This window comes from Dipodomys merriami, unplaced genomic scaffold (genome assembly GCF_024711535.1).
Source record: "Dipodomys merriami isolate MVZ:Mamm:240054 unplaced genomic scaffold, mDipMer1.0.p SCAF_10, whole genome shotgun sequence".
NCBI classification, from domain to species: Eukaryota; Metazoa; Chordata; class Mammalia; order Rodentia; family Heteromyidae; genus Dipodomys; species Dipodomys merriami.
Genome location: NW_027202271.1, coordinates 27,784,923 through 27,798,564, shown reverse-complemented (window position 1 = coordinate 27,798,564; position 13,642 = coordinate 27,784,923). Strand labels below are relative to the sequence as shown.

Genomic DNA, 13,642 nt, shown 5'->3' with positions numbered 1-13,642 from the left:
GCAGGAGTCAGAGAAGTCTTCCTAAGGCTCACCTAAACAACCTGTGCCTACCTCTGCTAATCTATATCTCTCCAACAGTCTTCTCTAAACTGGTAACAATAGTTGTTGCTAGAGAAAGCATCCTGGGAAGGTCTTACATATATATATATATATATATATATAATAACATATTTAACATATATTATATAATTGTTATTGTAAAAGTGATATACAGAGGTTACATTTACATAAGTCAGATAATGAGTACATTTCTTTTTGAGCAATGTCACCTCTTCCACCTCTTCCCTCACTCTTTCCCAGTTTTTCCTTCTAGTCCCCACTCACATGTAGTCTAGTTCATTTTCAACATAGTGTCTAGTGAATATCACTACTGTATTTGTTCACCCTTTGTTCCACCCTTTCTGTGCTCCTTTACCCTCCCAAAGATAGATAAATTTACAAATAAGACAAAGGTAATGAAAACAAAAATAGCAAGGATGTAAAACCTGTTTTACATTTCTTGAAGTTCATTTCAATAAATATTATTTTATATGATCTTATGCGATTGAGCCTTTGTAATCCTCTCTTAAGAATATGCTCCTTTGGTTGCACATAGCTCACAAAATAAATAGAAAGCCCACAAAATGGTAAAAGATTTTTACCAGCTATGTACCACACAAGGGCCTCATATCTAAAATATATTGAGAACTCAAAAAATTACCACCCCAAAAAATCCTCAAAGAAACAACAACCCAATTAGTAAATAGGCTAAAGACTTAAAGAGAGACTTCTCAGAAGAAGAAGTAAGAATGGCCAATAGATGCATGAATAGTCAACAACTCTGGCTGTACAAGAAATGCAAATCAAAATAACTTTGAGATTCTACCTCATCTCAGAATGGCCATGATCAAGTAAACTGACAATAACAGATGCTAGTGGGGATATGGCCAAAAGGAAACACTACTACCTGTTGGTGCAAATGTAAACTTGTTCAATGACTCTGAAAGCATTGTGGAGATTCCTCAAAAGACTAAATTTAGAGCTTCCCTATGACCCAGTAATCCCACTCATGGGCATTTATCCAATAGACCACAAACAAGACCACATTAAAGCTACCAGCAAAACCATGCTCATTGCAGCATTGTTTACTGTAGCCATGGTCTTACTTGTTAATTGTACTTCTGAATAGACAAAATACAATTTGCATCTCTCTTATGTATCTTTCCTGGTGACAAATAAAACATGTGTTCTTGTGCCTGACTCCTTCATGCAGTGCATTCTGCAGGCACAGCCTTCCTACAGAGGACTCAGTCTGTTCCACACGGCTACTGACATTGACAGAATGTGTGTCTTTGACCTAGGACATACTAGCTAGTCCTATGGATGTGATGCTAAGCCATTATTTTTCAGTATCAGCTCTATTAATTACAAAGTTGAATCCCTTGACACATCCCTTTTGTTGAGGAAAAATAAAAAGTTATTGTACCATTGAAGACTCATCAGTACTACTTCATTGCATATTTGCAACAGTCAATGTGAGTTGGTTTTAGGTACCAGAATTCTCTTCTGAAGAAAATACTTTCTTATTTTTGTGTACCCAAATTCAGTTACTTTGGGAGAAAGATAGTACTTAGTGAGTGCTTGCTCGTTAAAGACATATCAATGTCTATGAGGTGGGCAGTGCTATTTTTCCCACTTACAAAAATCCATCTGATAGCACAGTAGGAATAGCTGTTATGCGTTCCCACCCAAGGCAGTCTTAATCTAGAAATTGCTCTTCAAAAAAATCAAAGAAAGAAATAACTAAGTTTATTATTTTCAGTAGTAGAGGACCACTCTATCTTGGAGTTTCTGAGCAACTGGATAAGTCAGATAGACTCAAACCCCTAGAGTAATAGGCTGAAAAACCACAGTGAAGCCAATGATGAGAGGAATTGAGGAGGGAGGCAGTTCTTAATTTTAACGGGACAAAGGAAAACATAATACCCAGAAGTTAAACAAGTCCCCTCCTGCCCCCTCCTTCACCCCGCAATACAAATTTGGAAATCCCCACCACACTTTCTAGGAACAAAATTCTAGAGAACAAAAACAAAAGAAAAGGAAATACTTAGACTGGATATCTAGTCTAAAAGTTAGCATGTTGGTGTCCAAATCGCCAGAATGAAGACAATTGAAAAACAACTATCCTGGGAAAAACTAATTAAGCTCTGGGGAATTAGAGACCTAGTGATACTATTAATAGTGGATGTCCCATATGCAATTGAGAACCTAGAGAGGGTACAAGTGTAGCTTTTGTTAGTCAATATTATCTTTAAAAAATCTGACATGTACTCATTATCTGAGTTACATAATTAAAACCCTCTGTACATCACCTTTTCAATAGCAATAAAGGCACACTTGCACACACACACACACACACACACACACACACACACACACACACACACACACACACACGATATTGTAAACAGCCATAACTTTCTTCTAAGTCAAGTACAGTTGCCATCTTAATGCCATTGCTATCATGTTTTTGGTGTGTTGATTCTTTCCAGTTCATATTCAGGTCACCTGTCTATTGGTAGCCTGAAGACTGAGAAGATTCTTTGGGAAGATCTCATAAACCTCTGAAGTCCCATTTAGCAATGTGTTTTATTTTTTTAAATTTCCTACTGTGGTATTTTAAATATTGTAGAAACCTTTGCATTTTGTCTTCTTTCTGTATTTAATTCTGTGGACAGAAGACTTTTTTTTTTCTAGTTCAAGAATCCAGGTAAATCTAGATGTATGTTCTGGATCAATAACAGAGGATCAATAAAGCCTTTATTCTTTCCCATCTCCTTTTATTGAAGGGGTTTTGATTTGCATTTACTCATTAGAGCAATTTGTCTCAATGCTGACATGAGAAATGCAGTTTGCATAGGGTGAGAAAGAACTTCCTACAGAGAGAATAACCCACCTAAAATATCTTCAAATCCATTGCTTTTCATCCTTTACACCATCTACCCTGGAATTTGTTCCAAATGAAAGCTTTCAAGGATGGATGTGGCTATCATTCCTGCCCACATCCATACAGCTTGATGCAGGAATACAAAATATGCCAAAGTCCTTAATACGCAACTTAAATAAGCTAAGGTTTTATAATTGCCCCATAGTGAGCCCAAGGTAAACCCAAAGCTAAGACCCAGGTGGGTGGGTGTTTCTGACAGTTTCCCTAGAGGTACAAAGCCCATACCATTTCTATATGAAGATATTTATCAACAAAAATATTTTTATAAAGGTACACCAGCTATGTTTTCATAAGAAGCCTATAATAATAAAATTAATACCTGTAGTGACTCTCCAAGGATTGCCAGAAGCCTTGTAGATTTTGACATATTATCCTTACCATATCTCTCCGAAGGAGGAGAAAGGTCACTGTCGTTTTTAAGCTTCTCTTTGTTGACGGGAAATAGATATAAAGAAGTTTGAGGTAGAGCAGAAGGAAAATAGGATTTTTGCCCTTTTTTCTGTATATTTTTAATCCTGTAGCTCGTGATTTTAAAGTTCAAACTATACAAGGCACCAGTGTCTCACTTCTGTAATCAGAGCCACTCAGGAGGCTAAGAGGAATGAAGTTCAAAGCCAGCTCAGGTGGCAAAGTCCATGAGACTCCATCTCCAAAATAACCATTAAAAAAGTGGGCTGAGATAGGCTCAAGTGGTAGAGTTCCAGCTCAGCAAGCTAGAGAAGCAGGGTCAAGGCATTGAGTTTAAGCCCTAGCACTGAGCATCCCCCCCAAAAAAATTAAAACTATACATTCCTCTATTTATTAAAATATTTGCTTATTCTTTCATTCATTCCTTACCAGACATTTAGAAAGCACTTTTGGAAATCATGGGGAATTTTCTTATTAGTAGCAATATTTTAGCTTCATCACAGTTTAATTCCCCCTTCCCTTCTCCTTCACTTAGTTCTTTAAATTTCTGTTGAGCTTCGTTCTCATTTCCCTGTGTTTCATGCTGCTCCTTCTACCTAGAATATTTGCCTCCTCCTACCTTTCATCTTCCAAGATCCATCTCCAAATTTTCCTCACCCTGAAACTTTCCCACCATTCCCTCATGGCCTCCCTCATCCGCATGTAGTAATTTGTTCCTGCTTTTTGCTTCCAACACATCCTGGCGATAGTTTCTAGAACACATGTCCCACTAAGCCATTGTTACCTAAAGTAATCTTGCACATATAAATAACATTACTGAAAATCATTAGCAATCATTAAACTATACTTTTCTCCTATTCTGTCATCTCAAAGATGACAGTAACTCCTCCCCCAAGAAGCTCTTTGTGACGCTCAGAGGTATGCCTACTTGTACACCTCTAAAGGCTTACTTCGTGCCCTAAACATTTGCTTTAGAGGAAAGGCAGCACATAACAGCAGTGTTGGGTACGATAATCTACCACATGGTTGGAAGGGCTTTCAGAGATATGCCCATGGATCAATCCCATTAATGGTGGACACGGATTGAAGCCAGGAGATAGTATAGAGCCAACAGCCAACAAGTCCACAGGATTCCTTCTTCACGTGTGGCCCCAAGCCCGTGCTGGGTCTGCCAACCTCAGGCTAATTGGTCCATTTCTAGAACAGGTGTTCTCTGTCCTGCATCCTGGGTCTGAGAGCAGAGGGGAAGGGTTTGCCACCTGGTCAGGATTTATATAAACAGATGCTGGAAAGAAAAAGCTTAATAGCAGCATACTGTGTCAGCACTGGAGGGGAGCTTGGAGCAAAGTGTCTGCCCCTAGGAGCAGGGCTCTTTTTCATACACATACCCTGAAGCCTTCTCCTCCCAATGACTCAGCTGATTCTAGGCACTGCCATCTTTTATACTGCCCATTTCTCTTGCTGGAAATCATACCCATCTTATTGCACTGGAAGCCTGTCATTTTGATAGAGCAGTAATTTGGGAGTGGGAATTAGAAGCTTTTCTCTTTTTGGTAAAATTAAACTAGCAAGCTTGCCTACCAACAAGAAGACTTCATGCTCTAGAGAAGTGTTGATCCTCAGCTAAGACATGAAAGTAGAATGTCTGGGTTCGTTGAACCCTTCCTCAGCCTGGAGCTGGCTCTATCCTCAGCCAGAAGTTCAGACCAGTTATTCCTGGGCCCTGGGGTGCCCACACGGTTCCAAGTATGGTTTCCATAATCTCCCCTCATGATATAGGAACATCTAAGTAATAGTGATTACTTTTGATTTTATACACAGAAAGCTACAGTAGCAATATACTATGAAACTACATTGGGGGAATATTAGACCACAAAAATAGTATCTCCAATATCAACTATAGTTCATAGATCAAATGTGGTGCGAAATATTGTGCTTGTGATTTAATAGAAACCTGATCACTAGAAAGTTTTTGTTATCTTCATTTATAGTTAGGGAAATGAATGCTAGCAGATGATAACATAAAAACATAGACATACTGACCATTTACTATGTGCTGGTGCCCGCCTACAAAGATCCTGCATGAGTCATAATTCAAACCCTGGTTGTTATGGCTTATAGTACTGAAATTCCTTGGGAAAGAGACAATGAGTATGTGGAAATTATTTATTCATTTTTGAGGGCTTTTATTGAGTTTAAAAGTAATTCAAGTGTTCGCTTCGGCAACACATATACTAAAATTGGAACGATAGAGAGAAGATTAGCATGGCCCCTGCGCAAGGATGACACGCAAATTCGTGAAGCGTTCCATATTTAAAAAAAAAAAAAAAGTAGTTCAAGGATTTTAAAACACTGCCAACAGTGAAGCCCATAGGGCCTGCTCTCTACGGGTTTCTCTGGATAGCAGCTCTGTGTGGTAATGACAGGACCAGGATAGAATGCCCACAACTCACAGAGCTGGGCTATGTGGTCCTGAAGACACTCTTGGGGGGAGGGTGCGGGGGGGGGGGGGGGAAGCAGCAGGGCATTTTCTCCTAGACATAGTGAACTGTGTAGTGACTGTGGTGCTTTTCTTCCAGTAGATGGCACCCAAATATCTTGAGGAGATGTCATTTTCCCCAGATGCTCATAATGGTAAGGCCGAATGAAGTGACAGTTGAGAGCAGTTTAGGTGGTGTAATTAAGTTGCAAGCCCTTGTGATATTTTTATTTTTAAAGATGTCAGATTTGGCGGCAATCAGATCATCTACTTAATCATCCATAGAAAACATTTATTTTGGGACAGTACTGGTGATTGAACTCAGAGCCTCATACTTGCTTTGCAAATGCTCAATCACTTGGGTCATGCCCCTAAGCCTCAAAGCAGTTTTCTTCCTAAGCACTGTCTTTCATTCTAAAATAAGAGCATAGACATATTGAGCATTTACTAAATGCTGGCATTGTGCCCACCTGCAAACATCTTAACTGAATCATAATACAAACCCTGGTTTTTATGGCTATTGCTCCTTGGGGCAGAGACAGTTCTTTTTAATTGAGTTTAAAAGTAGTTCACCAAAAAAGTTTTGAAAACACTCAAAACAGTGAAGCCGGGATGAGTCCTCAGAGCACAGTGCCAGCACATAGTAAATGTTCAAGATGTCTCTGTTATTATTTTAAAATGAAAGACTGCACTTGGGAATGATAACTACTTGGAACTGATGATAAATTTAGTGATTGATTTGGCTGCAGTCAAATTTGACATCTTCAAAATAAAATCATCATCTCATTGCTCCCTACTTTTACCTCCTAAGCTCTTTCTCAGGTGCTCTCACCTCTTCTCCAGCTAGTCATGCATAAGCATAGCTGGCATTCTTGAACCAGGGTCTCCCCCTTGCAACAACAAGAGATGTCATCTGAGGAAGGCTGTGGATTGATGGCATGTTTGTGTCTGTGATTAAACCCTGACATTAGGAATCTGTCCATATGGATCTTTTGGGGAGGGGCTGTAGCCCCCCTGAAGTTGTTGTATAATGTGAGCATGTGAAGTTGTGCACATTTACTGGGGATCACTCCCTAACATTCACTCAATTCTAAGATAAAATCAGAGCTTTTAAAAAAAATCTCTGGGCATATTGTCCAAGGAGGCTTACAAGCGATAAGAGGTATGGGTGGCAATGTCAAATGTGTACAAAGACTTGGCAGGAAACTAGATGAAGAGGGACTGGTAGAGACTGGAGTGAAAGGGGAAGCCTCAGCTCAGTTGCTACTGAGAATTGCTGCATAGGCATGTAGGCCTAAGGTGGGACAAGTACTTAGATTGCTAAGAGAAGGCACAAATCCATAACTTAAATAAGCCACGGTTTCTGGATTATGCAGTAATTGAAATCACTTATTTTATATATCCTATTTCTTGTGTGCTGGTACTGTGGACTTGATCATCTCCTGGCCTTGGGATCTCACTTGGCTTTTCACCAGGCTGGTACTCCACCACTGGACCCACACCTCTGCTTCCTGAAATCAGTTCCAAATGGCTTAGGCAAAGCATGTGTACTTATGAGTCATAAGTGTCCATTGGGCCACCAATTTGATCATCTGAGTTTAAATGTCAGCCTGTGACTGATCAGTTCAAGACCTGGTAACTTCAAGTCTTGGGATGAGAAGACTTGCCATGCTAAAGAATTCTAATGTAACGCTACTAATTGTTGTTGTGACTACAACAGCATACATATAATGATGGTTAATACTAGAGCATCTCCCGTGTTCCAAGGACTATTCTAAATATCCATAGTCACTGTAACTTTCTCAGCCATGTTGTGACATCAGATTACTGATGGCTTTGCAGACACTAATCTAGCTAGCAGTTATTGAATGTCAACTACTGCTTTTCAATGAAAGTATTGACTTGATCAATATTCTTAGAACAATCCCAGGAATAACCAGGGAAATTGAGTCATGGGGATCTTTAGTAATGTGATATCATTTATCTTCTAGATTGGAGCCCATGTAGTTCCAGATCCTGCCCTTAGCACTACTTCTGACTGCTTCTAAGATGTTTCAGGTACCAGCCATCCTTCAAGTAACTCTCAGCACTAGTGTGTAGCAATCCCAGGCACTCCCCTTCCACAGAAGCAGCATGGCTATGTGACACTTCTAACTAATGCAGTCAGCCCCAGCCCCAGGTCTTCTGTGAAATCCCTCTCATTTTTATGCATCATCAGACATGCTTTATTCAATCTGTTTTATTTTTTAATCTCCTCTGAAACCAGCAGATCATAAATCCTTTGCTAGATGAGATTTCCAAATAATGGTGATAGATGGCCTTGTCTTTTGTCTTCTGACAAGTTTAGCCCTGACTGTCATCACGACCGTCAAAGGGGTTGTATTAAAGGAAGACAACACCTAGATGCAGTGCGGGAGTGGGGGGGGGGAGATAAAGTGACAGCTTAATTCTCTATTCAGATTTTTGTTTCATCTGAACTTCCTCAAATGAGCAAAGCTTCCTGAAGGTTTGCACAAAAGAAACACCTGAAGTAGGTGAGAAATTATCGTGTAATGACAGACAATTGACTTTAATCTACAGCAGCATCATAAAGTCTGTGTCTGATAAGCCAGGAGGAGATGACGACAGAGGAACAAGCAGTGATTTGCCAAACACACTTATTTCCAATTTAGTCTGCTGGTGCCAATGCTGAAATCCAATCCCTGCTGAGAGATTGATAATGGAGAAATAAGGGGAGGAGGGCCAGGGATGGAAGGAGGAGGGAAAGGATAGAGTGTAAATTTTCTACAGAGCTGTGAATTATATCAAGTGAATCTCTAATTTTGAATTTAGAAGATGCCATTTATTGTGGTGTGTGTGTGTATGTGTGTGTGTTTTAAAGGTAAATTTGGCTGTTATTTTGCAGCTTGTCAGTTTTTAAGGTGCTTCTGAAAAGCAGTGAGTATTAGAGGTTGATGCATTCCCATTAGCACAAGCTTCTGTATAATATTTTCATCCTTCTATGACTCCTTTATGATCAGTTAATCTCCTCAGTTTCCTTCATCCAAATATGTTCAGAGAAAGATCTATTTTTAATGTTATTTTGAAAAGTAAAACATTAGTTGTGAAACCAAAAGAAAGGTAACTTTCAAATTTAAAACATGCCAAAAATAAAGAGGCTTAACATCTGGGAGACTATGTGGATAAGGGTATGCTAGGAACATTGGAGAATGCCAGACTTGGTAATATGTCCAGCCATTAAATATTGTTCAGACATCTCTACAATAAGAAGAATAAAAGTTGATGAATCTTACTTACCTTTTAGAAAATACGTCTATGCTGTAAGAGCTCGATAGTAACATCTCTCCCATTATTTGTAATTAAATGTTTTGACCTTTTTTTTGCATTGTGGAAGAAAAATCTAGTGTGCCCATTTGATTGTTTTTTACTTTTATTGAATCTAAGCATAAATCACAGGATGTACACAAACTGAATGTCTCTGGTAGTTTTAAGTTATTTTCCTGAGCCAGTACTGAAATTAAGATGACTGAAAACACATTGCTTTGAGAAAACACTCACCATAAGAAACTCACTTAGAAGATCTGTAAGTTTAATGTAAGTTCCATTGGCATTAACTTATAGGGAGATGGGTTCTAAAGTTAGATGAGGCCAAAATCTCATAGAATTAAAATTATACTTGGCCCGTCCTCATGTTTCTCAGATAGAGCCCATAAAATAGATGGCTAAAATAATAGAAGTTGGGCCATATTCAAAATCTTATTCAGCCAACCACTGGTGGCATACCCCTATAATCCAAGCTACTCAGGAGGCTGAGATCAAAAGGATTGAAGTTTAAGACCAGCTCAGGCAGAGTCCATGAGGCTCCACGTTCAAAGCAACCAGGAGTATGGAAGTATGAGCCTAGCTGACCAAGCAAAGCTCAGCAAGTGAGAAGCCTTGAATTCACACTCCAGTACTAGGGGGAAAAACCCACATAAAGCCATTGTATCAGATGTAGTAAATGCTTACCTTTTGACAGGGAAGCAAGAACTGAGAACTCATGTATATATGGAGAGAGATGCAGATTACTGAAATCACAATATGGTAAATGTTTTATTTATTTAAATACTGAAACTGTTTCTTCTGAAGTGACTATTCAACCTTTTGAATTCCTTACTGTAGAGATCTAAGTGCAGTTTAAAGTGCTAATGTTGTCTTTGGTAATAATTTTCACTGGAAATCAAAATATATCATTTCCATAAGGAGAGTAACATAAAAACATATACTACCTGAGGAGGAGGAAAGACTCAATTTAGAACATCCATTTTGTCTAGGAGTATGTCTCAAGTGGTACAGAGCCTGAAAGCATGAGGCTCTGAGTTCAAACCTTGGTTCCATAAAATAAGTAAGTAAATAAATTAATAAATTAATTAATTAATTAAATAAAATTGACTCTATACCCACTGCCTTCTCCTTTTCTTTCTAAAGTGTTGTCTTTAAGAAAGCACCTTTATTCCCTTTACACACCTTTAGAGGGTCATCTCCTTCCTCAGAGGAAAATAAAAAAAAAAAATCTTGATTTTCTTTTTCAGAGTCAACCATCAGTACTTACCAGTGTTGGTAAAACATTCCCAAGGAGCCCTTTCGTGTTGTTTGTGTGGGATTTTCAGTGAAATATAGCAGCCACTGGTTTTTATCTGAGAGAGAAGAGACTTTCTGGGCTGTCGTAATGAATTTAGAAAGACAGGATATAGTTAGTAGAAACCTTTTGAGATTTCCTATGAAGTAGATTTCCTATGAGAGACGCATAGGAGACAGATTTTCCCTTTTCTTTATTTTCTTGAATCTGTGCTTCTTATAAAAGTGTCTTACAAATGGCTGGACTCTGGAGCCTCTTAACTTTATATGCTTATATGTGTATGCACAAATATGCTACTATGTATACTATAGTTAGTTTTTCGTTGCTGTGCCAAAATTAACATTCTAAAGGAGGAAAGATTTACTTTCACTTAACATTTCAAAGATTCCATACTCAATTCTCTCCATAGCTATGGGCCTGTGGTAAGACAGAGTGGGCAGAGTGAAAGGAGTAATGGAGCAGAGCAACTCACCTCATAGTATCCAGGAAACTGAAGAGGGACTAGGCACATGGTAGGCAGTGATTTACTTTCTTCAATGAGGCCACACCTCCTACTTTTACCCTCCTCCCCAATACTACCATCAATTATGCATCAACCAATGAATTGATCCAGTGATTTGGATGGAATTTTCATGGTCTGATCACTTTTCAATAATACCAACAGCTGAGGACTACTTCCATACATAGGCCTTTATGTGGGACACTTTGTGTTCAAACCATAACACATTGATACACATATGCAAATATTATATATTTGAATTTTTAAAAACTGCTCATACTCTGTGTGTTTGTGTGTGTGTATGTATGTGCATGTGTGTGCACACGTGTGCCAGTCCTGGGGCTTGAACTCAGCCTTAGCACTCAATGCCCATAAAGCTTTTGTGCCCAAAGACTGTCATTCTACCAGCTGAGCCACAGCCCCGCGTCTGATTTTTTTGGGTGGTTAGTTGGACATAGGAGTCTCATGGACTTCCTGCTCCCTCTGACTTCAAACCATAATCCTCAAATCCCAGTCTCCTGACTAGCTAGGATTGCAGGTATAATCCACGGGCTCCTGGTTTTCATTCTCGTTTAAGAGCATTTTACAATTAGCTGTTCGTTTTTTGATTTGGTCACCACAACACTTCTGTTAGATGAGAGAGTTCAGTGTTGTAATAGAATGGCTGAATTGTAAAAAAAAAAAAAAAATCAGAGGCAGCCTCATTATTTTACAAATCACGAATCTGAAGCTTAAAAATATCTTAGTGCCTCTTTTGATCTCAAATTATAACAAAGTCCATATAAATAAAAGGGACACCAGATAGACTACTGCAACTAAAAAAGTCAGTGTATCATGGTTTCAAACTTGGATGAATCCATATTTTTCATTGTTTCAAGGAACTGCCACTCTTTAATATTTTCTTCTGTCTTCATATGATGAAAATCAGCTTCTACCATGAACTAGAATGGCAACTCCATGGTCATAACCTACTATTCCCATCTGAAATTCTGAAATTTCATCTCATCATCCCAACTTGTAGGATTTATTTTCTTGTCTGTCACTCTCTCCTGGTTTTCCCCTCCCATCTCTAACCACAAGATGTACAGTTCATTGTCCACATAGTGTCTAGTGAGTACCCCTGTTGTATTTGTTCAATCTTGTTCTACCTTTTCCGTGCTCCCCCCTTCCCCCAAATACAAACAAACAAGACAAAAGGAAAACAAAAACAGCAACAATAGCAACCAAAAACTGTCTTGTACTTGGAAAAAATTATATTAAGTGAAGTAAACCAGACCCAAAGAAAATAGGTCCCATGGTTTCCCTTATTTGCAATAACTAGTATACGTCTAGGATAATCTTACCAGACAAGCTGAAAAGGTCAAAAGTTTTGTACATATGACCATATAAGATGATGCTAAGTGAAATGAACCCCAAGATAGGGACACAAGAGGTTTTATCTTTGTTGCTGTTTTTTTTTTTCATGTAGTTGCTGTTGTTTTTAATGTACTGTGTAGGGTTATTTGTTTGTTTGTTTCCTTTGTTCCTTTGTTCTTCCCCCATGGTATAACCCCTGTTTTCACTGTATTTGATTCCAGTGCCCTGCATCTTGCATATACATTTTTCTAATTTGGGGAGGGGAAGGGAAAAAACAAAATGCTTAAATAGGGATACAGGTTGACCCATTATAACAATGAGATGTACAAGACAGTGTGTTGAAAATGAACTTTACAACCTCAGTGTGGCTGGAGGGGAGGGGAGAATAGTTGTGGAGGTGGGGAGGGAAGGGATGGTAGGGGAAAAACAAAGGAGAAGGCAACAATGCTCGATAGGAAATGTACTCATTACCTTACTCATGTAACTGTAACTCCTCTGTACAGTAGCTTTACAATAAAATATATAACAATGTTTTATTTCTTTTCTTGGAGTTTATTTCATAAAATGATATTTTATATGCATATGCACATCGCTACTGAGCATTTTTCAACCAGTCTTAATGCCTTTGGCTCAATGTGTGAATGGCTAATTCCTATATAATTTGTCATGTCCCAGTGTGTGTGTGTGTGTGAGTGAGTGTGTGTGTGTGTGTGTGTGTGTGTGTGTGTGTGTGTGTGTGTGTATGTGAAATGTTCAGTTGGTTTTTCTTGTATACATTCTAGTTACCACAAATGAGGGAAGCCATGCCGCCTATGTTTCTTTGGCTTGGCTTTACTTTGCGTAATATGATTTTTTCCTAGTCTTTCCATTTCCTTACAAATGGTACAATATATCTGGAACAATCCCTGTAGCTAGAGATTGGTATGCTCTACTGGGTCAGGCCTGATGGAGAAGACTAGGGGTGTGTCAGCCAACACTCACACCATGAGGACTGGGGGGTCCACAAAGGAAAACAAGGTGTTGTTACTCTGTAAACAGAAGTCTTGACACTTCATCGGCTTAATTGGTTAATATGAATGAAATGATATTCTGCATGTATATTAGTTCTCTAATGTTTTGTTTAGAATTATGGACTATACTTATGGTGCTCTGACCTAGAATTTCATTCATGAATGTACTTTTCCAGAAAAAAAAGAATTGTACCTTTTCTCATCTTTGTACCTGGATGCTGCCTAATCAGGGATTTACCCAACATTAAGCAACCTGTATGTAACTGCATATAAATTTTAACCCAAG

General features: G+C 38.7%; 1 protein-coding gene and 1 non-coding gene across 10 annotated transcripts in view; both read left to right on the top strand.

Annotated features, from left to right (window-relative positions):
* Grip1 (glutamate receptor interacting protein 1) overlaps positions 1-13,642 on the top strand; it is a 620,737-nt gene that overhangs the window by 347,914 nt on the left and 259,181 nt on the right. The window lies entirely within an intron of this gene.
* On the top strand, positions 5,605-5,711 carry LOC138806503 (U6 spliceosomal RNA). The gene has a single exon (XR_011365904.1). It is a non-coding gene; the product is annotated as a U6 spliceosomal RNA (small nuclear RNA).